This window comes from Thunnus albacares, chromosome 13 (genome assembly GCF_914725855.1).
Source record: "Thunnus albacares chromosome 13, fThuAlb1.1, whole genome shotgun sequence".
NCBI classification, from domain to species: Eukaryota; Metazoa; Chordata; class Actinopteri; order Scombriformes; family Scombridae; genus Thunnus; species Thunnus albacares.
In genome coordinates this window covers 29,924,259-29,947,304 of record NC_058118.1, presented here as the reverse complement: position 1 = coordinate 29,947,304, position 23,046 = coordinate 29,924,259, and the positions used below count along the sequence as shown (strand labels likewise).

General features: G+C 36.1%; 1 protein-coding gene and 2 long non-coding RNA genes across 3 annotated transcripts in view; 1 reads left to right on the top strand and 2 right to left on the bottom strand.

Annotated features, from left to right (window-relative positions):
- LOC122995631 (tumor necrosis factor receptor superfamily member 14-like) overlaps window positions 1-23,046 on the top strand; it is a 214,228-nt gene that overhangs the window by 138,039 nt on the left and 53,143 nt on the right. The gene's annotated exons all lie outside the window — the stretch shown is intronic.
- LOC122995676 lies at window positions 15,259-16,416 on the bottom strand. The gene is made up of 3 exons (XR_006406832.1): window positions 16,224-16,416; window positions 15,879-15,974; window positions 15,259-15,331 (listed from the first exon to the last, which is right to left on the bottom strand). It is a non-coding gene; the product is annotated as an uncharacterized LOC122995676 (long non-coding RNA).
- LOC122995674 lies at window positions 21,312-21,954 on the bottom strand. The gene is made up of 3 exons (XR_006406830.1): window positions 21,857-21,954; window positions 21,557-21,769; window positions 21,312-21,397 (listed from the first exon to the last, which is right to left on the bottom strand). It is a non-coding gene; the product is annotated as an uncharacterized LOC122995674 (long non-coding RNA).

Sequence of the window (23,046 nt, the reverse complement as noted above, 5' to 3'; positions counted from 1 at the left end):
TTAAACTATCCCTTCAGAAAAAGAAACAGAAAAACTATATATAATAATGTATAATAAGGCGTTCATCCTAAAATAATGGATAACAAAAATGATATAATAATGTAATTAGTAATGAAAAGACTACATGTTAACTCCATCTACAAATTCACCCCATGAAGTAACTTTAATTTAAGAGTAAGCAGGACAACACAACTCGTTCATATGTCTTGTTGCATCCTTTAACTGACACAAATGGTTTCAACACCCTGTAATAAATAAAGCTAATAAAGTAGTCTTAAAAAATCTATTGCAAATGATAAAACAATTTTGCAAGAATGAAATGTCATGCCTAAGAAAAAGCAGAAGTGTTCATGTAATGGAAACAAATTCAGAGACCAGTCATTACATGCAAACTTATCTTTGGTCTTCTAGAGAGCAGGAGAGAGGACACAGGAGCTGAGAGAAACACACTCACATGACTTTTTAATGTGGCTTTAAACATATTCAGTGTTTACAATGTGAATTCATATACAGAAGTACAGACTAAAATGTTTCAGGAAATGCAACCCTATACTGTAGTTGTGTGGCGGACTTTGAGTGTTTCATGTGAAATGATTGTTTGGAAGGTAAAATATAGAAATAGTATTTGTACAGTAGTATGTGTATTTATGTAAGTGTATTTACCTAGTTTAATTTTCCAAAATCATTTGTTGGTTTATTGTGAATAATACAAATTAAATGATAAGATGATTGATAGCAAAAGTAGTTATTTACCTTGAATAGACAACTGAAGAGTCAGCTGTTCTAATTCCCGTCCATTTGAATCAAAGGTTTTAAGGGTATATTCAGCACCATCAGTCCTGCTCAGGTTATTTATCCTAAATGTTGCATTACTGGGAGAAAAGATGGATCTGTCCTTCATCTCATTAGACACAATCTTATCCTTTCTCCCATTAAGTATTATTGTGGTTTTGTCTTTGTTCCATTGGTATTTAAATATTTCTGAGGTGCTGTCCATCAGCTGGAGCACCACAGTTCCTCCCAGAGCTCCATAACACTGAGCTCCATCCTGTCTGCCATCACAGTGGGTTTCAACACCTGGAAAAATAGAAAAAAAAATTTTAAAGTTATTATCACAATGTGGTCATTCCATTTCTACTAAATTAATGACTTGGACAATGTACTATGCCAGTGCAAATATTCATGTTTTAAAACAGAAACATTAAAGGGTACATATTATGTTTTTTGTGATTTTCTGTTATTTTCATACTGTTATGATGTTGGATATCTGTGTTAAACATGGTCCCAGTTCTAAAACTCGAGGTTAATGTACGAAAAATAATCCCTGTTAATATTCAGGTCTTCAGCCTGCTCTGAACGCTTCATTTGTTGCGTTTTTTTCTGGTCGTGTCAAGATGGCGACCCTAGAAGGCTTTCAGGTTGTAGCAACATCAAACCATTTACTGGCAGTCAACCACAGCTCTAAACTATCACTAAACTATGTGTTGTGTGTCATACTCACTAATGAACAGGGTATGCACGTGAAACTAATCCCTGAAATCCTAGTTGTCAGTTGATTCTTCTTTGTTAAAAGTATTTATTTGGTCAAAGCTGTTTTCTAGCCTGGAACAGTATTTAAGCTGCATCAGTTAGGATGATGTCAAACTGTACTTATTGACTAAAAGTGATCTTGTGGCTGCATAAAATCATCAATAATGATTTCTAATTGAACACAAAACATCTTATTTGCACAACATCAAATCCAATACTAACATGTCAGATAGTGAAACAGCTCACCATGAGAGACTCCGAATAGTATCAGCAACAGTCCAACCACAGCTTCCATGTCTCCTCACTGTTCAGCCTCTGTTGACCCAGTCAGCAGCTTTCAGACAAACTTCTGTACTTTATTCAATAGAAAACATGAACATCCTACACTGAACAGGCTGAAATGTCTTCTGTTAGAGATCAACCTCAGATTAGAAGGTATAAAAACTGTATTGAATTCAGCTACAGGTTTTATAGGTGGAGAGGGGGAAAGGAAGTGAATTTAATATGGTCACTACTTACAGGAAAGAAAACAAGACACCATCATCTTCTCAAGAAATTTATGTTGTCATGACTTCCTCATCTCCTTCTTTCTTGTACTACTCAACAGTCACAGACATATAATGAAGCCTATGACAAACAAAACTCTGATACTATACTTTACACTAACATTACATTTCATTTGGCAGACGATGAAGTACAATCCAAGCCACAGGTGACATGTCATGATGTCATGCAGTACCAACCTAGCAGCTGTTGTCTGCTGTATTTCAGTTCCCTTCCATGATGCTCAAAAGACATCAGGACAACTGAAAACATAAGATAAACTGCAAAACAAGTGATTGATCAGTCTTTTGATACACAGAAAAACATTTACTGATTCAATAAATTAGGCCGTATTCCACCATCAAACTGGGATTTTAGAATGACAGCTGGTAGTTCAACATGTAAACTGTCTATTTGTGCTCATGGGGAAAAGATTAAAGGCCAGTTTAGCACAACTATGTCTCTGGATCATCATGTTTGCATCAGTCATCTATGATCTAGGAGACTCCAGTTGGAGACCCGGTTTGTGGACTTCCTTCAGAAGGTAGTTTATTCATGAACACTTATTGTAACACTTTCATTTTCTAAAATTAAAAGCATAATAAAAAAACAAAAACATGATTTTTAAGGCTCTTTCCACTTTTATTCAAATACAAATAATTTTGCTGCCTCAAAAAAATACAGATACAAATACAAATACTGGGCTTTCTGCACATCCCTAGTAGATATATATCTACTGCATTTCTATTAGTTCTTGTTGGGAATATAAGTTTAAAGTGCAGTGAACATTTCCAAAGGAGAGCTGGGTTGGAGCTGAGAGCTCCAATCCCTTAAAAATTGATATTGAGTTGTTTAAGTGATGAAAGCACTCTTTCAAGTTCTGAAGAGCAGTGATCAGTTTCCACAGATTTGCAATTACAGCTTACACTATGTAATCGCTGCTATGAATGTGTTCTGTGTTCTAACATTTATGCCATATTCACCTGCACAATAGTAATTAACTAAAACATCAATTTAATTCAAATCAACTTCTGGTTAATACAGGACAACAAGCAATTTAAGTCAGCAACCTAATTCATATAAATATTCAGAATGTGGATTTGTTTCTCCTCCAGATTTGAAAGTTGGAGCTTGAATAACTCAAACTCTGAATTATTCAAATAATGAAATAGTTAAAAGTTGTTCAGTGTTACTATGGTTGAGTAATATGGATATCTATCTTTTAGTTTTGTAAGGTACTTTGTTAACTGGAATCCACAAACACACACATAGGAAGTGCATCAAGCAAAATATAGGAAATATAACTTGATGGTTTTAACTGATAAACACATCTTGTGTTAAGAAACTGACAAGTTGTTGCATCACATTTAGTTTTAAACTATCCCTTCATTTGACTCTCTCATTTCTCCAGACAGAAACAGAAACAGAAAAACTATATATAATAATGTATAATAAGGCGTTCATCCTAAAATAATGTATAATAAAAATGATATAATAATGTAATTAGTAATGAAAAGACTACATGTTAACTCCATCTACAAATTCACCCCATGAAGTAACTTTAATTTAAGAGTAAGCAGGACAACACAACTCGTTCATATGTCTTGTTGCATCCTTTAACTGACACAAATGGTTTCAACACCCTGTAATAAATAAAGCTAATAAAGTAGTCTTAAAAAATCTATTGCAAATGATAAAACAATTTTGCAAGAATGAAATGTCATGCCTAAGAAAAAGCAGAAGTGTTCATGTAATGGAAACAAATTCAGAGACCAGTCATTACATGCAAACTTATCTTTGGTCTTCTAGAGAGCTGAGGGAAGAGGTGTGGCCAAATATGAGATTAAGTCCCAACACACACCACACAGCACAAAACCTTTGATAAACCAATGTAAGAGCACACTATGCACTGCGAGTTTTCTGTTTTTTAACAATCAATTAAATGTAAATATGCTTATAAATTAAAAAAGAGTTAAAACAAGGATGTATTACATCATGTAAAGATAAAAAAAGAGGATAAAAATCAAGGAATACTTGAAATTATGTATGTTTTTAAAGAAAATATTAAATATTATACAAAAGATTAGCCACAGTGTGATTCAAATGATGCACCTGAATGTTTGAGCTCCTTTGGCAGGTTTTCATACTGATGCCAGTCATAACCCAGGAGTACATTACAAGTGATGAATGATGATATATGTCTTTGTAAAACCGCTGAACACTGTGTATCACCTGCTTTCATGGACCTTAGCGTACACACATTCATCTTCTGTTGGTTTAACAGTTTTCTGAGGTCACCCTGAAAACTTGACTTGGCCGTACTCCGCCTCCATCTCTGCCATCTGATGCATCTGCCTCCGTTGCTGCTGCACGATCTTCATATTAGCATAGGTCAGTTCTTGCTCATCTTCCTCTTCTGTAGAGTGGAAGCAGGAACACATAAAACGCTGCATAACTACACATACTCAGTGATAACAGTGTATTGTTAAGGAAATTCTTTGACATTTTGGGCGGTAGACTTGAAAAGACTAATAGCACTCTCCTGTTTGTACATTAAATATGAAGCGATAGCCAGGAGACAGTAGTTCAGCTTAGCACAAAGACTGGAAACAGCTAGTCAGACTCTGTCAAAAAGGTTAAAAATCCTCCCACCTCTAAAGTTCACTAATTAACAAGATATAACATGAATAACTGAACTTTAGAGGTGCTGGTAGGTGGATTTTTATACCTTCGTATGGAGCCAGGCTAGCTGTTTCCCCCTGTTTCTAGTCTTTGTGCTAAGGTAGGCTAACTGCCTGTTAGCTTTACATTTAAAAAACATATAAGAGTGGTATCGATCTTCTCCTCTAACTCTGAGAAAGAAAGCAAATCAGTGTCCCAAAATGTCAAACTATTCCTTTAATCTATAAGTAGACAAGAAACAATCATCTTTGAGTGCAGTGATGAAAAAAGAAACTTTGTACCTTTAGGTTTGTTGTTTTGCTTTTTCCTGTGACTACAGATGACTGCCACTGCGACTACTGACAGAATTACCAGCGCTGAGAGAACACCAGCCATTACTGGAAAATGACATGTTGTAGTAATAAAAGACACAAGAGAAACACAGATCTTTCAGTAACCATGTTCTTAATGAAAGGTGTTATTATGCACATATACATGAGACAAAAGGAGAAAATGACATGAATGAATCCACTGCAGCAGAGTTAGTTTTCACTTACTAATGTGACTGTACCATGGGTCATCACTGCTGGAGTTGGTCACAGTTTGATTTGAGGGTTTAATTGACACTGTGATGCCAGTCTTCTTACCTGTAATGTCTGTGATCATGGGAGGGGTTGTTGTTGGATCAATACACAGGGTGTTATTGGCTGAAAACACCCACTGTGATATGTTTGTCCCGTCGGGTAAGGTGCAGTTGATGAATATGAAGCCTACGGACAAACAAACAGATCAACTGTGACTAATGTACAGTGTAATAATCAATTATTAAGTTGATTTCTAGTTATGTTCTGTCTCACCACACGTAGATATCTTCATTTCTTTCGAGACATTACTGACGTGATTCCTGACCGAGCAGACCAGTAGTCCTGAGACATCTTGTTTCAGAGTGATGTTGTTGGTCTCTTTATTTCCAGAGAGGAGCTGATCATCTGTCAGTGTGTGTCCATCCAGAGTCCAGCTGTACTGAGGACTGTCCCCTCCCTCAGAGGAGCAGGACACCCTCATCTCTCTCTGGGACAAACACTCAGAGTCCAGCAGGAGAGAGGACACAGGAGCTGAGAGAAACACACTCACATGACTTTTTAATGTGGCTTTAAACATATTCAGTGTTTACAATGTGAATTCATATACAGAAGTACAGACTAAAATGTTTCAGGAAATGCAACCTTATACTGTAGTTGTGTGGCGGACTTTGAGTGTTTCATGTGAAATGATTGTTTGGAAGGTAAAATATAGAAATAGTATTTGTACAGTAGTATGTGTATTTATGTAAGTGTATTTACCTAGTTTAATTTTCTAAAATCATTTGTTGGTTTATTGTGAATAATACAAATGAAATGATAAGATTAATGATAGCAAATCTAGTTATTTACCTTGAAAAGACAACTGAAGAGTCCGCGGTTCTAATTGCTGTCCATTTGAATCAAAGGTTGTAAGGGTATATTCAGCACCATCAGTCCTGCTCAGGTTATTTATCCTAAATGTTCCATTACTGGGAGTAAAGATGGATCTGTCCTTCATCTCATTAGACACAATCTTATCCTTTCTCCCATGAAGTATTATTGTGGTTTTGTTTTTTGTCCATTGGTATCTAAATATTTCTGAGGTGCTGTTCATCGGCTGGAGCACCACAGTTCCTCCCAGAGCTCCATAACACTGAGCTCCATCCTGTCTGCCATCACAGTGGGTTTCAACACCTGGAAAAATAGAAAAATACATTTTAAAAAAGTTATTATCACAATGTGGTCATTCCATTTCTACTAAATTAATGACTTGGACAATGTACTATGCCAGTGCAAATATTCATGTTTTAAAACAGAAACATTAAAGGGTACATATTATGTTTTTTGTGATTTTCTGTTATTTTCATACTGTTATGATGTTGGATATCTGTGTTAAACATGGTCCCAGTTCTAAAACTCGAGGTTAATGTACGAAAAATAATCCCTGTTAATATTCAGGTCTTCAGCCTGCTCTGAACGCTTCATTTGTTGCGTTTTTTTCTGGTCGTGTCAAGATGGCGACCCTAGAAGGCTTTCAGGTTGTAGCAACATCAAACCATTTACTGGCAGTCAACCACAGCTCTAAACTATCACTAAACTATGTGTTGTGCGTCATACTCACTAATGAACAGGGTATGCACGTGAAACTAATCCCTGAAATCCTAGTTGTCAGTTGATTCTTCTTTGTTAAAAGTATTTATTTGGTCAAAGCTGTTTTCTAGCCTGGGACAGTATTTAAGCTGCATCAGTTAGGATGATGTCAAACTGTACTTATTGACTAAAAGTGATCTTGTGGCTGCATAAAATCATCAATAATGATTTCTAATTGAACACAAAACATCTTATTTGCACAACATCAAATCCAATACTAACATGTCAGATAGTGAAACAGCTCACCATGAGAGACTCCGAATAGTATCAGCAACAGTCCAACCACAGCTTCCATGTCTCCTCACTGTTCAGCCTCTGTTGACCCAGTCAGCAGCTTTCAGACAAACTTCTGTACTTTATTCAATAGAAAACATGAACATCCTACACTGAACAGCCTGAAATGTCTTCTGTTAGAGATCAACCTCAGATTAGAAGGTATAAAAACTGTATTGAATTCAGCTACAGGTTTTATAGGTGGAGAGGGGGAAAGGAAGTGAATTTAATATGGTCACTACTTACAGGAAAGAAAACAAGACACCATCATCTTCTCAAGAAATTTATGTTGTCATGACTTCCTCATCTCCTTCTTTCTTGTACTACTCAACAGTCACAGACATATAATGAAGCCTATGACAAACAAAACTCTGATACTATACTTTACACTAACATTACATGTCATTTGGCAGACGATGAAGTACAATCCAAGCCACAGGTGACATGTCATGATGTCATGCAGTACCAACCTAGCAGCTGTTGTCTGCTGTATTTCAGTTCCCTTCCATGATGCTCAAAAGACATCAGGACAACTGAAAATATAAGATGAACTGTAAAACAAGTGATTGATCAGTCTTTTGATACACAGAAAAACATTTACTGATTCAATAAATGAGGCCATATTCTACCATCAAACTGGGATTTTAGAATGACAGCTGGTAGTTCAACATGTAAACTGTCTATTTGTGCTCATGGGGAAAAGATTAAAGGCCAGTTTAGCACAACTATGTCTCTGGATCATCATGTTTGCATCAGTCATCTATGATCTAGGAGACTCCAGTTGGAGACCCGGTTTGTGGACTTCCTTCGGAAGGTAGTTTATTCATGAACACTTATTGTAACACTTTCATTTTCTAAAATTAAAAGCATAATAAAAAAACAAAAACATGATTTTTTAGGCTCTTTCCACTTTTATTCAAATACAAATACAAGTAATTTTGCTGCCTCAAAAAAATATAGATACAAATACAAATACTGGGCTTTCTGCACATCCCTGGTAGATATATATCTACTGTATTTCTATTAGTTCTTGTTGGGAATATAAGTTTAAAGTGCAGTGAACATTTCCAAAGGAGAGCTGGGTTGGAGCTGAGAGCTCCAATCCCTTAAAAATTGATATTGAGTTGTTTAAGTGATGAAAGCACTCTTTCAAGTTCTGAAGAGCAGTGATCAGTTTCCACAGATTTGCAATTACAGCTTACAGTATGTAATCGCTGCTATGAATATGTTCTGTGTTCTAACATTTATGCCACATTCACCTGCACAATAGTAATTAACTAAAACATCAATTTAATTCAAATCAACTTCTGGTTAATACAGGACAACAAGCAATTTAAGTCAGCAACCTAATTCATATAAATATTCAGAATGTGGATTTGTTTCTCCTCCAGATTTGAAAGTTGGAGCTTGAATAACTCAAACTCTGAATTATTCAAATAATGAAATAGTTAAAAGTTGTTCAGTGTTACTATGGTTGAGTAATATGGATATCTATCTTTTAGTTTTGTAAGGTACTTTGTTAACTGGAATCCACAAACACACACATAGGAAGTGCATCAAGCAAAATATAGGAAATATAACTTGATGGTTTTAACTGATAAACACATCTTGTGTTAAGAAACTGACAAGTTGTTGCATCACATTTAGTTTTAAACTATCCCTTCATTTGACTCTCTCATTTCTCCAGACAGAAACAGAAACAGAAAAACTATATATAATAATGTATAATAAGGCGTTCATCCTAAAATAATGTATAATAAAAATGATATAATAATGTAATTAGTAATGAAAAGACTACATGTTAACGCCATCTACAAATTCACTCCATGAAGTAACTTCAATTTAAGAGTAAGCAGGACAACACAACTCGTTCATATGTCTTGTTGCATCCTTTAACTGACACAAATGGTTTCAACACCCTGTAATAAATAAAGCTAATAAAGTAGTCTTAAAAAATCTATTGCAAATGATAAAACAATTTTGCAAGAATGAAATGTCATGCCTAAGAAAAAGCAGAAGTGTTCATGTAATGGAAACAAATTCAGAGACCAGTCATTACATGCAAACTTATCTTTGGTCTTCTAGAGAGCTGAGGGAAGAGGTGTGGCCAAATATGAGATTAAGTCCCAACACACACCACACAGCACAAAACCTTTGATAAACCAATGTAAGAGCACACTGTGCACTGCGAGTTTTCTGTGTTTTAACAATCAATTAAATGTAAATATGCTTATAAATTAAAAAAGAGTTAAAACAAGGATGTATTACATCATGTAAAGATAAAAAAAGAGGATAAAAATCAAGGAATACTTGAAATTATGTATGTTTTTAAAGAAAATATTAAATATTATACAAAAGATTAGCCACAGTGTGATTCAAATGATGCACCTGAATGTTTGAGCTCCTTTGGCAGGTTTTCATACTGATGCCAGTCATAACCCAGGAGTACATTACAAGTGATGAATGATAATATATGTCTTTGTAAAACCGCTGAACACTGTGTATCACCTGCTTTCATGGACCTTAGCGTACACACATTCATCTTCTGTTGGTTTAACAGTTTTCTGAGGTCACCCTGAAAACTTGACTTGGCCGTACTCCGCCTCCATCTCTGCCATCTGATGCATCTGCCTCCGTTGCTGCTGCACGATCTTCACATTAGCATAGGTCGGTTCTTGCTCATCTTCCTCTTCTGTAGAGTGGAAGCAGGAACACATAAAACGCTGCATAACTACACATACTCAGTGATAACAGTGTATTGTTAAGGAAATTCTTTGACATTTTGGGCGGTAGACTTGAAAAGACTAATAGCACTCTCCTGTTTGTACATTAAATATGAAGCGATAGCCAGGAGACAGTAGTTCAGCTTAGCACAAAGACTGGAAACAGCTAGTCAGACTCTGTCAAAAAGGTTAAAAATCCTCCCACCTCTAAAGTTCACTAATTAACAAGATATAACATGAATAACTGAACTTTAGAGGTGCTGGTAGGTGGATTTTTATACCTTCGTATGGAGCCAGGCTAGCTGTTTCCCCCTGTTTCTAGTCTTTGTGCTAAGGTAGGCTAACTGCCTGTTAGCTTTACATTTAAAAAACATATAAGAGTGGTATCGATCTTCTCCTCTAACTCTGAGAAAGAAAGCAAATCAGTGTCCCAAAATGTCAAACTATTCCTTTAATCTATAAGTAGACAAGAAACAATCATCTTTGAGTGCAGTGATGAAAAAAGAAACTTTGTACCTTTAGGTTTGTTGTTTTGCTTTTTCCTGTGACTACAGATGACTGCCACTGCGACTACTGACAGAATTACCAGCGCTGAGAGAACACCAGCCATTACTGGAAAATGACATGTTGTAGTAATAAAAGACACAAGAGAAACACAGATCTTTCAGTAACCATGTTCTTAATGAAAGGTGTTATTATGCACATATACATGAGACAAAAGGAGAAAATGACATGAATGAATCCACTGCAGCAGAGTTAGTTTTCACTTACTAATGTGACTGTACCATGGGTCATCACTGCTGGAGTTGGTCACAGTTTGATTTGAGGGTTTAATTGACACTGTGATGCCAGTCTTCTTATCTGTAATGTCTGTGATCATGGGAGGGGTTGTTGTTGGATCAATACACAGGGTGTTATTGGCTGAAAACACCCACTGTGATATGTTTGTCCCGTCGGGTAAGGTGCAGTTGATGAATATGAAGCCTACGGACAAACAAACAGATCAACTGTGACTAATGTACAGTGTAATAATCAATTATTAAGTTGATTTCTAGTTATGTTCTGTCTCACCACACGTAGATATCTTCATTTCTTTCGAGACATTACTGACGTGATTCCTGACCGAGCAGACCAGTAGTCCTGAGACGTCTTGTTTCAGAGTGATGTTGTTGGTCTCTTTATTTTCAGAGAGGAGCTGATCGTCTGTCAGTGTGTGTCCATCCAGAGTCCAGCTGTACTGAGGACTGTCCCCTCCCTCACAGGAGCAGGACACCCTCGTCTCTCCCTGAGACAAACATTCAGAGTCCAGCAGGACAGAGGACACAGGAGCTGAGAGAAACACACTCACATGACTTTTTAATGTGGCTTTAAACATATTCAGTGTTTACAATGTGAATTCATATACAGAAGTACAGACTAAAATGTTTCAGGAAATGCAACCTTATACTGTAGTTGTGTGGCGGACTTTGAGTGTTTCATGTGAAATGATTGTTTGCAAAGGTAAAATATAGAAATAGTATTTGTTCAGTAGTATGTGTATTTATGTAAGTGTATTTACCTAGTGTAATTTTCCAAAATCATTTGTTGGTTTATTGTGAATAATACAAATTAAATGATAAGATGATTGATAGCAAAAGTAGTTATTTACCTTGAATAGACAACTGAAGAGTCCGCTGTTCTAATTCCCGTCCATTTGAATCAAAGGTTTTAAGGGTATATTCAGCACCATCAGTCCTGCTCAGGTTATTTATCCTAAATGTTCCATTACTGGGAGTAAAGATGGATCTGTCCTTCATCATATTATACACAATCTTATCCTTTCTCCCATTAAGTATCATTGTGTTTTGTTTTTTTTTCCATTCATATCTAAATATTTCTGAGGTGTTATCCATCAGCTGGAGCACCACAGTTCCTCCCAGAGCTCCATAACACTGAGCTCCATCCTGTCTGCCATCACAGTGGGTTTCAACACCTGGAAAAATAGAAAAATACATTTTAAAAAAGTTATTATCACAATTGTGGTCATTCCATTTCTACTAAATTAATGACTAGGACAATGTACTATGCCGGTGCAAATATTCATGTTTTAAAACAGAAACATTAAAGGGTACATATTATGTTTTTTGTGATTTTCTGTTATTTTCATATTGTTATGATGTTGGATATCTGTGTTAAACATGGTCCCAGTTCTAAAACTCGAGGTTAATGTACGAAAAATAATCCCTGTTAATATTCAGGTCTTCAGCCTGCTCTGAACGCTTCATTTGTTGCGTTTTTTTCTGGTCGTGTCAAGATGGCGACCCTAGAAGGCTTTCAGGTTGTAGCAACATCAAACCATTTACTGGCAGTCAACCACAGCTCTAAACTATCACTAAACTATGTGTTGTGTGTCATACTCACTAATGAACAGGGTATGCACGTGAAACTAATCCCTGAAATCCTAGTTGTCAGTTGATTCTTCTTTGTTAAAAGTATTTATTTGGTCAAAGCTGTTTTCTAGCCTGGAACAGTATTTAAGCTGCATCAGTTAGGATGATGTCAAACTGTACTTATTGACTAAAAGTGATCTTGTGGCTGCATAAAATCATCAATAATGATTTCTAATTGAACACAAAACATCTTATTTGCACAACATCAAATCCAATACTAACATGTCAGATAGTGAAACAGCTCACCATGAGAGACTCCGAATAGTATCAGCAACAGTCCAACCACAGCTTCCATGTCTCCTCACTGTTCAGCCTCTGTTGACCCAGTCAGCAGCTTTCAGACAAACTTCTGTACTTTATTCAATAGAAAACATGAACATCCTACACTGAACAGGCTGAAATGTCTTCTGTTAGAGATCAACCTCAGATTAGAAGGTATAAAAACTGTATTGAATTCAGCTACAGGTTTTATAGGTGGAGAGGGGGAAAGGAAGTGAATTTAATATGGTCACTACTTACAGGAAAGAAAACAAGACACCATCATCTTCTCAAGAAATTTATGTTGTCATGACTTCCTCATCTCCTTCTTTCTTGTACTACTCAACAGTCACAGACATATAATGAAGCCTATGACAAACAAAACTCTGATACTATACTTTACACTAACATTACATTTCATTTGGCAGACGATGAAGTACAATCCAAGCCACAGGTGACATGTCATGATGTCATGCAGTACCAACCTAGCAGCTGTTGTCTGCTGTATTTCAGTTCCCTTCCATGATGCTCAAAAGACATCAGGACAACTGAAAACATAAGATAAACTGCAAAACAAGTGATTGATCAGTCTTTTGATACACAGAAAAACATTTACTGATTCAATAAATTAGGCCGTATTCCACCATCAAACTGGGATTTTAGAATGACAGCTGGTAGTTCAACATGTAAACTGTCTATTTGTGCTCATGGGGAAAAGATTAAAGGCCAGTTTAGCACAACTATATCTCTGGATCATCATGTTTGCATCAGTCATCTATGATCTAGGAGACTCCAGTTGGAGACCCGGTTTGTGGACTTCCTTCAGAAGGTAGTTTATTCATGAACACTTATTGTAACACTTTCATTTTCTAAAATTAAAAGCATAATAAAAAAACAAAAACATGATTTTTAAGGCTCTTTCCACTTTTATTCAAATACAAATAATTTTGCTGCCTCAAAAAAATACAGATACAAATACAAATACTGGGCTTTCTGCACATCCCTAGTAGATATATATCTACTGCATTTCTATTAGTTCTTGTTGGGAATATAAGTTTAAAGTGCAGTGAACATTTCCAAAGGAGAGCTGGGTTGGAGCTGAGAGCTCCAATCCCTTAAAAATTGATATTGAGTTGTTTAAGTGATGAAAGCACTCTTTCAAGTTCTGAAGAGCAGTGATCAGTTTCCACAGATTTGCAATTACAGCTTACACTATGTAATCGCTGCTATGAATATGTTCTGTGTTCTAACATTTATGCCATATTCACCTGCACAATAGTAATTAACTAAAACATCAATTTAATTCAAATCAACTTCTGGTTAATACAGGACAACAAGCAATTTAAGTCAGCAACCTAATTCATATAAATATTCAGAATGTGGATTTGTTTCTCCTCCAGATTTGAAAGTTGGAGCTTGAATAACTCAAACTCTGAATTATTCAAATAATGAAATAGTTAAAAGTTGTTCAGTGTTACTATGGTTGAGTAATATGGATATCTATCTTTTAGTTTTGTAAGGTACTTTGTTAACTGGAATCCACAAACACACACATAGGAAGTGCATCAAGCAAAATATAGGAAATATAACTTGATGGTTTTAACTGATAAACACATCTTGTGTTAAGAAACTGACAAGTTGTTGCATCACATTTAGTTTTAAACTATCCCTTCATTTGACTCTCTCATTTCTCCAGACAGAAACAGAAACAGAAAAACTATATATAATAATGTATAATAAGGCGTTCATCCTAAAATAATGTATAATAAAAATGATATAATAATGTAATTAGTAATGAAAAGACTACATGTTAACGCCATCTACAAATTCACTCCATGAAGTAACTTTAATTTAAGAGTAAGCAGGACAACACAACTCGTTCATATGTCTTGTTGCATCCTTTAACTGACACAAATGGTTTCAACACCCTGTAATAAATAAAGCTAATAAAGTAGTCTTAAAAAATCTATTGCAAATGATAAAACAATTTTGCAAGAATGAAATGTCATGCCTAAGAAAAAGCAGAAGTGTTCATGTAATGGAAACAAATTCAGAGACCAGTCATTACATGCAAACTTATCTTTGGTCTTCTAGAGAGCTGAGGGAAGAGGTGTGGCCAAATATGAGATTAAGTCCCAACACACACCACACAGCACAAAACCTTTGATAAACCAATGTAAGAGCACACTATGCACTGCGAGTTTTCTGTGTTTTAACAATCAATTAAATGTAAATATGCTTATAAATTAAAAAAGAGTTAAAACAAGGATGTATTACATCATGTAAAGATAAAAAAAGAGGATAAAAATCAAGGAATACTTGAAATTATGTATGTTTTTAAAGAAAATATTAAATATTATACAAAAGATTAGCCACAGTGTGATTCAAATGATGCACCTGAATGTTTGAGCTCCTTTGGCAGGTTTTCATACTGATGCCAGTCATAACCCAGGAGTACATTACAAGTGATGAATGATGATATATGTCTTTGTAAAACCGCTGAACACTGTGTATCACCTGCTTTCATGGACCTTAGCGTACACACATTCATCTTCTGTTGGTTTAACAGTTTTCTGAGGTCACCCTGAAAACTTGACTTGGCCGTACCCCGCCTCCATCTCTGCCATCTGATGCATCTGCCTCCGTTGCTGCTGCACGATCTTCATATTAGCATAGGTCAGTTCTTGCTCATCTTCCTCTTCTGTAGAGTGGAAGCAGGAACACATAAAACGCTGCATAACTACACATACTCAGTGATAACAGTGTATTGTTAAGGAAATTCTTTGACATTTTGGGCGGTAGACTTGAAAAGACTAATAGCACTCTCCTGTTTGTACATTAAATATGAAGCGATAGCCAGGAGACAGTAGTTCAGCTTAGCACAAAGACTGGAAACAGCTAGTCAGACTCTGTCAAAAAGGTTAAAAATCCTCCCACCTCTAAAGTTCACTAATTAACAAGATATAACATGAATAACTGAACTTTAGAGGTGCTGGTAGGTGGATTTTTATACCTTCGTATGGAGCCAGGCTAGCTGTTTCCCCCTGTTTCTAGTCTTTGTGCTAAGGTAGGCTAACTGCCTGTTAGCTTTACATTTAAAAAACATATAAGAGTGGTATCGATCTTCTCCTCTAACTCTGAGAAAGAAAGCAAATCAGTGTCCCAAAATGTCAAACTATTCCTTTAATCTATAAGTAGACAAGAAACAATCATCTTTGAGTGCAGTGATGAAAAAAGAAACTTTGTACCTTTAGGTTTGTTGTTTTGCTTTTTCCTGTGACTACAGATGACTGCCACTGCGACTACTGACAGAATTACCAGCGCTGAGAGAACACCAGCCATTACTGGAAAATGACATGTTGTAGTAATAAAAGACACAAGAGAAACACAGATCTTTCAGTAACCATGTTCTTAATGAAAGGTGTTATTATGCACATATACATGAGACAAAAGGAGAAAATGACATGAATGAATCCACTGCAGCAGAGTTAGTTTTCACTTACTAATGTGACTGTACCATGGGTCATCACTGCTGGAGTTGGTCACAGTTTGATTTGAGGGTTTAATTGACACTGTGATGCCAGTCTTCTTACCTGTAATGTCTGTGATCATGGGAGGGGTTGTTGTTGGATCAATACACAGGGTGTTATTGGCTGAAAACACCCACTGTGATATGTTTGTCCCGTCGGGTAAGGTGCAGTTGATGAATATGAAGCCTACGGACAAACAAACAGATCAACTGTGACTAATGTACAGTGTAATAATTAATTATCAAGTTGATTTCTAGTTATGTTCTGTCTCACCACACGTAGATATCTTCATTTCTTTCGAGACATTACTGACGTGATTCCTGACCGAGCAGACCAGTAGTCCTGAGACATCTTGTTTCAGAGTGATGTTGTTGGTCTCTTTATTTCCAGAGAGGAGCTGATCATCTGTCAGTGTGTGTCCATCCAGAGTCCAGCTGTACTGAGGACTGTCCCCTCCCTCAGAGGAGCAGGACACCCTCATCTCTCTCTGGGACAAACACTCAGAGTCCAGCAGGAGAGAGGACACAGGAGCTGAGAGAAACACACTCACATGACTTTTTAATGTGGCTTTAAACATATTCAGTGTTTACAATGTGAATTCATATACAGAAGTACAGACTAAAATGTTTCAGGAAATGCAACCCTATACTGTAGTTGTGTGGCGGACTTTGAGTGTTTCATGTGAAATGATTGTTTGGAAGGTAAAATATAGAAATAGTATTTGTACAGTAGTATGTGTATTTATGTAAGTGTATTTACCTAGTTTAATTTTCTAAAATCATTTGTTGGTTTATTGTGAATAATACAAATGAAATGATAAGATTAATGATAGCAAATCTAGTTATTTACCTTGAAAAGACAACTGAAGAGTCCACGGTTCTAATTGCTGTCCATTTGAATCAAAGGTTGTAAGGGTATATTCAGCACCATCAGTCCTGCTCAGGTTATTTATCCTAAATGTTCCATTACTGGGAGTAAAGATGGATCTGTCCTTCATCTCATTAGACACAATCTTATCCTTTCTCCCATGAAGTATTATTGTGGTTTTGTTTTTTGTCCATTGGTATCTAAATATTTCTGAGGTGCTGTTCATCGGCTGGAGCACCACAGTTCCTCCCAGAGCTCCATAACACTGAGCTCCATCCTGTCTGCCATCACAGTGGGTTTCAACACCTGGAAAAATAGAAAAATACATTTTAAAAAAGTTATTATCACAATGTGGTCATTCCATTTCTACTAAATTAATGACTTGGACAATGTACTATGCCAGTGCAAATATTCATGTTTTAAAACAGAAACATTAAAGGGTACATATTATGTTTTTTGTGATTTTCTGTTATTTTCATACTGTTATGATGTTGGATATCTGTGTTAAACATGGTCCCAGTTCTAAAACTCGAGGTTAATGTACGAAAAATAATCCCTGTTAATATTCAGGTCTTCAGCCTGCTCTGAACGCTTCATTTGTTGCGTTTTTTTCTGGTCGTGTCAAGATGGCGACCCTAGAAGGCTTTCAGGTTGTAGCAACATCAAACCATTTACTGGCAGTCAACCACAGCTCTAAACTATCACTAAACTATGTGTTGTGCGTCATACTCACTAATGAACAGGGTATGCACGTGAAACTAATCCCTGAAATCCTAGTTGTCAGTTGATTCTTCTTTGTTAAAAGTATTTATTTGGTCAAAGCTGTTTTCTAGCCTGGAACAGTATTTAAGCTGCATCAGTTAGGATGATGTCAAACTGTACTTATTGACTAAAAGTGATCTTGTGGCTGCATAAAATCATCAATAATGATTTCTAATTGAACACAAAACATCTTATTTGCACAACATCAAATCCAATACTAACATGTCAGATAGTGAAACAGCTCACCATGAGAGACTCCGAATAGTATCAGCAACAGTCCAACCACAGCTTCCATGTCTCCTCACTGTTCAGCCTCTGTTGACCCAGTCAGCAGCTTTCAGACAAACTTCTGTACTTTATTCAATAGAAAACATGAACATCCTACACTGAACAGCCTGAAATGTCTTCTGTTAGAGATCAACCTCAGATTAGAAGGTATAAAAACTGTATTGAATTCAGTTACAGGTTTTATAGGTGGAGAGGGGGAAAGGAAGTGAATTTAATATGGTCACTACTTACAGGAAAGAAAACAAGACACCATCATCTTCTCAAGAAATTTATGTTGTCATGACTTCCTCATCTCCTTCTTTCTTGTACTACTCAACAGTCACAGACATATAATGAATCCTATGACAAACAAAACTCTGATACTATACTTTACACTAACATTACATGTCATTTGGCAGACGATGAAGTACAATCCAAGCCACAGGTGACATGTCATGATGTCATGCAGTACCAACCTAGCAGCTGTTGTCTGCTGAATTTCAGTTCCCTTCCATGATGCTCAAAAGACATCAGGACAACTGAAAATATAAGATGAACTGTAAAACAAGTGATTGATCAGTCTTTTGATACACAGAAAAACATTTACTGATTCAATAAATGAGGCCATATTCTACCATCAAACTGGGATTTTAGAATGACAGCTGGTAGTTCAACATGTAAACTGTCTATTTGTGCTCATGGGGAAAAGATTAAAGGCCAGTTTAGCACAACTATGTCTCTGGATCATCATGTTTGCATCAGTCATCTATGATCTAGGAGACTCCAGTTGGAGACCCGGTTTGTGGACTTCCTTCAGAAGGTAGTTTATTCATGAACACTTATTGTAACACTTTCATTTTCTAAAATTAAAAGCATAATAAAAAAACAAAAACATGATTTTTAAGGCTCTTTCCACTTTTATTCAAATACAAATACAAATAATTTTGCTGCCTCAAAAAAATATAGATACAAATACAAATACTGGGCTTTCTGCACATCCCTGGTAGATATATATCTACTGTATTTCTATTAGTTCTTGTTGGGAATATAAGTTTAAAGTGCAGTGAACATTTCCAAAGGAGAGCTGGGTTGGAGCTGAGAGCTCCAATCCCTTAAAAATTGATATTGAGTTGTTTAAGTGATGAAAGCACTCTTTCAAGTTCTGAAGAGCAGTGATCAGTTTCCACAGATTTGCAATTACAGCTTACAGTATGTAATCGCTGCTATGAATATGTTCTGTGTTCTAACATTTATGCCACATTCACCTGCACAATAGTAATTAACTAAAACATCAATTTAATTCAAATCAACTTCTGGTTAATACAGGACAACAAGCAATTTAAGTCAGCAACCTAATTCATATAAATATTCAGAATGTGGATTTGTTTCTCCTCCAGATTTGAAAGTTGGAGCTTGAATAACTCAAACTCTGAATTATTCAAATAATGAAATAGTTAAAAGTTGTTCAGTGTTACTATGGTTGAGTAATATGGATATCTATCTTTTAGTTTTGTAAGGTACTTTGTTAACTGGAATCCACAAACACACACATAGGAAGTGCATCAAGCAAAATATAGGAAATATAACTTGATGGTTTTAACTGATAAACACATCTTGTGTTAAGAAACTGACAAGTTGTTGCATCACATTTAGTTTTAAACTATCCCTTCATTTGACTCTCTCATTTCTCCAGACAGAAACAGAAACAGAAAAACTATATATAATAATGTATAATAAGGCGTTCATCCTAAAATAATGTATAATAAAAATGATATAATAATGTAATTAGTAATGAAAAGACTACATGTTAACGCCATCTACAAATTCACTCCATGAAGTAACTTTAATTTAAGAGTAAGCAGGACAACACAACTCGTTCATATGTCTTGTTGCATCCTTTAACTGACACAAATGGTTTCAACACCCTGTAATAAATAAAGCTAATAAAGTAGTCTTAAAAAATCTATTGCAAATGATAAAACAATTTTGCAAGAATGAAATGTCATGCCTAAGAAAAAGCAGAAGTGTTCATGTAATGGAAACAAATTCAGAGACCAGTCATTACATGCAAACTTATCTTTGGTCTTCTAGAGAGCTGAGGGAAGAGGTGTGGCCAAATATGAGATTAAGTCCCAACACACACCACACAGCACAAAACCTTTGATAAACCAATGTAAGAGCACACTGTGCACTGCGAGTTTTCTGTGTTTTAACAATCAATTAAATGTAAATATGCTTATAAATTAAAAAAGAGTTAAAACAAGGATGTATTACATCATGTAAAGATAAAAAAAGAGGATAAAAATCAAGGAATACTTGAAATTATGTATGTTTTTAAAGAAAATATTAAATATTATACAAAAGATTAGCCACAGTGTGATTCAAATGATGCACCTGAATGTTTGAGCTCCTTTGGCAGGTTTTCATACTGATGCCAGTCATAACCCAGGAGTACATTACAAGTGATGAATGATAATATATGTCTTTGTAAAACCGCTGAACACTGTGTATCACCTGCTTTCATGGACCTTAGCGTACACACATTCATCTTCTGTTGGTTTAACAGTTTTCTGAGGTCACCCTGAAAACTTGACTTGGCCGTACTCCGCCTCCATCTCTGCCGTCTGATGCATCTGTCTCCGTTGCTGCTGCACGATCTTCACATTAGCATAGGTCGGTTCTTGCTCATCTTCCTCTTCTGTAGAGTGGAAGCAGGAACACATAAAACGCTGCATAACTACACATACTCAGTGATAACAGTGTATTGTTAAGGAAATTCTTTGACATTTTGGGCGGTAGACTTGAAAAGACTAATAGCACTCTCCTGTTTGTACATTAAATATGAAGCGATAGCCAGGAGACAGTAGTTCAGCTTAGCACAAAGACTGGAAACAGCTAGTCAGACTCTGTCAAAAAGGTTAAAAATCCTCCCACCTCTAAAGTTCACTAATTAACAAGATATAACATGAATAACTGAACTTTAGAGGTGCTGGTAGGTGGATTTTTATACCTTCGTATGGAGCCAGGCTAGCTGTTTCCCCCTGTTTCTAGTCTTTGTGCTAAGGTAGGCTAACTGCCTGTTAGCTTTACATTTAAAAAACATATAAGAGTGGTATCGATCTTCTCCTCTAACTCTGAGAAAGAAAGCAAATCAGTGTCCCAAAATGTCAAACTATTCCTTTAATCTATAAGTAGACAAGAAACAATCATCTTTGAGTGCAGTGATGAAAAAAGAAACTTTGTACCTTTAGGTTTGTTGTTTTGCTTTTTCCTGTGACTACAGATGACTGCCACCGTGACTACTGACAGAATTACCAGCGCTGAGAGAACACCAGCCATTACTGGAAAATGACATGTTGTAGTAATAAAAGACACAAGAGAAACACAGATCTTTCAGTAACCATGTTCTTAATGAAAGGTGTTATTATGCACATATACATGAGACAAAAGGAGAAAATGACATGAATGAATCCACTGCAGCAGAGTTAGTTTTCACTTACTAATGTGACTGTACCATGGGTCATCACTGCTGGAGTTGGTCACAGTTTGATTTGAGGGTTTAATTGACACTGTGATGCCAGTCTTCTTATCTGTAATGTCTGTGATCATGGGAGGGGTTGTTGTTGGATCAATACACAGGGTGTTATTGGCTGAAAACACCCACTGTGATATGTTTGTCCCGTCGGGTAAGGTGCAGTTGATGAATATGAAGCCTACGGACAAACAAACAGATCAACTGTGACTAATGTACAGTGTAATAATCAATTATTAAGTTGATTTCTAGTTATGTTCTGTCTCACCACACGTAGATATCTTCATTTCTTTCGAGACATTACTGACGTGATTCCTGACCGAGCAGACCAGTAGTCCTGAGACGTCTTGTTTCAGAGTGATGTTGTTGGTCTCTTTATTTTCAGAGAGGAGCTGATCGTCTGTCAGTGTGTGTCCATCCAAAGTCCAGCTGTACTGAGGACTGTCCCCTCCCTCACAGGAGCAGGACACCCTCGTCTCTCCCTGAGACAAACATTCAGAGTCCAGCAGGACAGAGGACACAGGAGCTGAGAGAAACACACTCACATGACTTTTTAATGTGGCTTTAAACATATTCAGTGTTTACAATGTGAATTCATATACAGAAGTACAGACTAAAATGTTTCAGGAAATGCAACCCTATACTGTAGTTGTGTGGCGGACGTTGAGTGTTTCATGTGAAATGATTGTTTGCAAAGGTAAAATATAGAAATAGTATTTGTTCAGTAGTATGTGTATTTATGTAAGTGTATTTACCTAGTGTAATTTTCCAAAATCATTTGTTGGTTTATTGTGAATAATACAAATTAAATGATAAGATGATTGATAGCAAAAGTAGTTATTTACCTTGAATAGACAACTGAAGAGTCCGCTGTTCTAATTCCCGTCCATTTGAATCAAAGGTTTTAAGGGTATATTCAGCACCATCAGTCCTGCTCAGGTTATTTATCCTAAATGTTCCATTACTGGGAGTAAAGATGGATCTGTCCTTCATCATATTATACACAATCTTATCCTTTCTCCCATTAAGTATCATTGTGTTTTGTTTTTTTTCCATTCATATCTAAATATTTCTGAGGTGTTGTCCATCAGCTGGAGCACCACAGTTCCTCCCAGAGCTCCATAACACTGAGCTCCATCCTGTCTGCCATCACAGTGGGTTTCAACACCTGGAAAAATAGAAAAATACATTTTAAAAAAGTTATTATCACAATTGTGGTCATTCCATTTCTACTAAATTAATGACTAGGACAATGTACTATGCCGGTGCAAATATTCATGTTTTAAAACAGAAACATTAAAGGGTACATATTATGTTTTTTGTGATTTTCTGTTATTTTCATATTGTTATGATGTTGGATATCTGTGTTAAACATGGTCCCAGTTCTAAAACTTGAGGTTAATGTACGAAAAATAATCCCTGTTAATATTCAGGTCTTCAGCCTTCTCTGAACGCTTC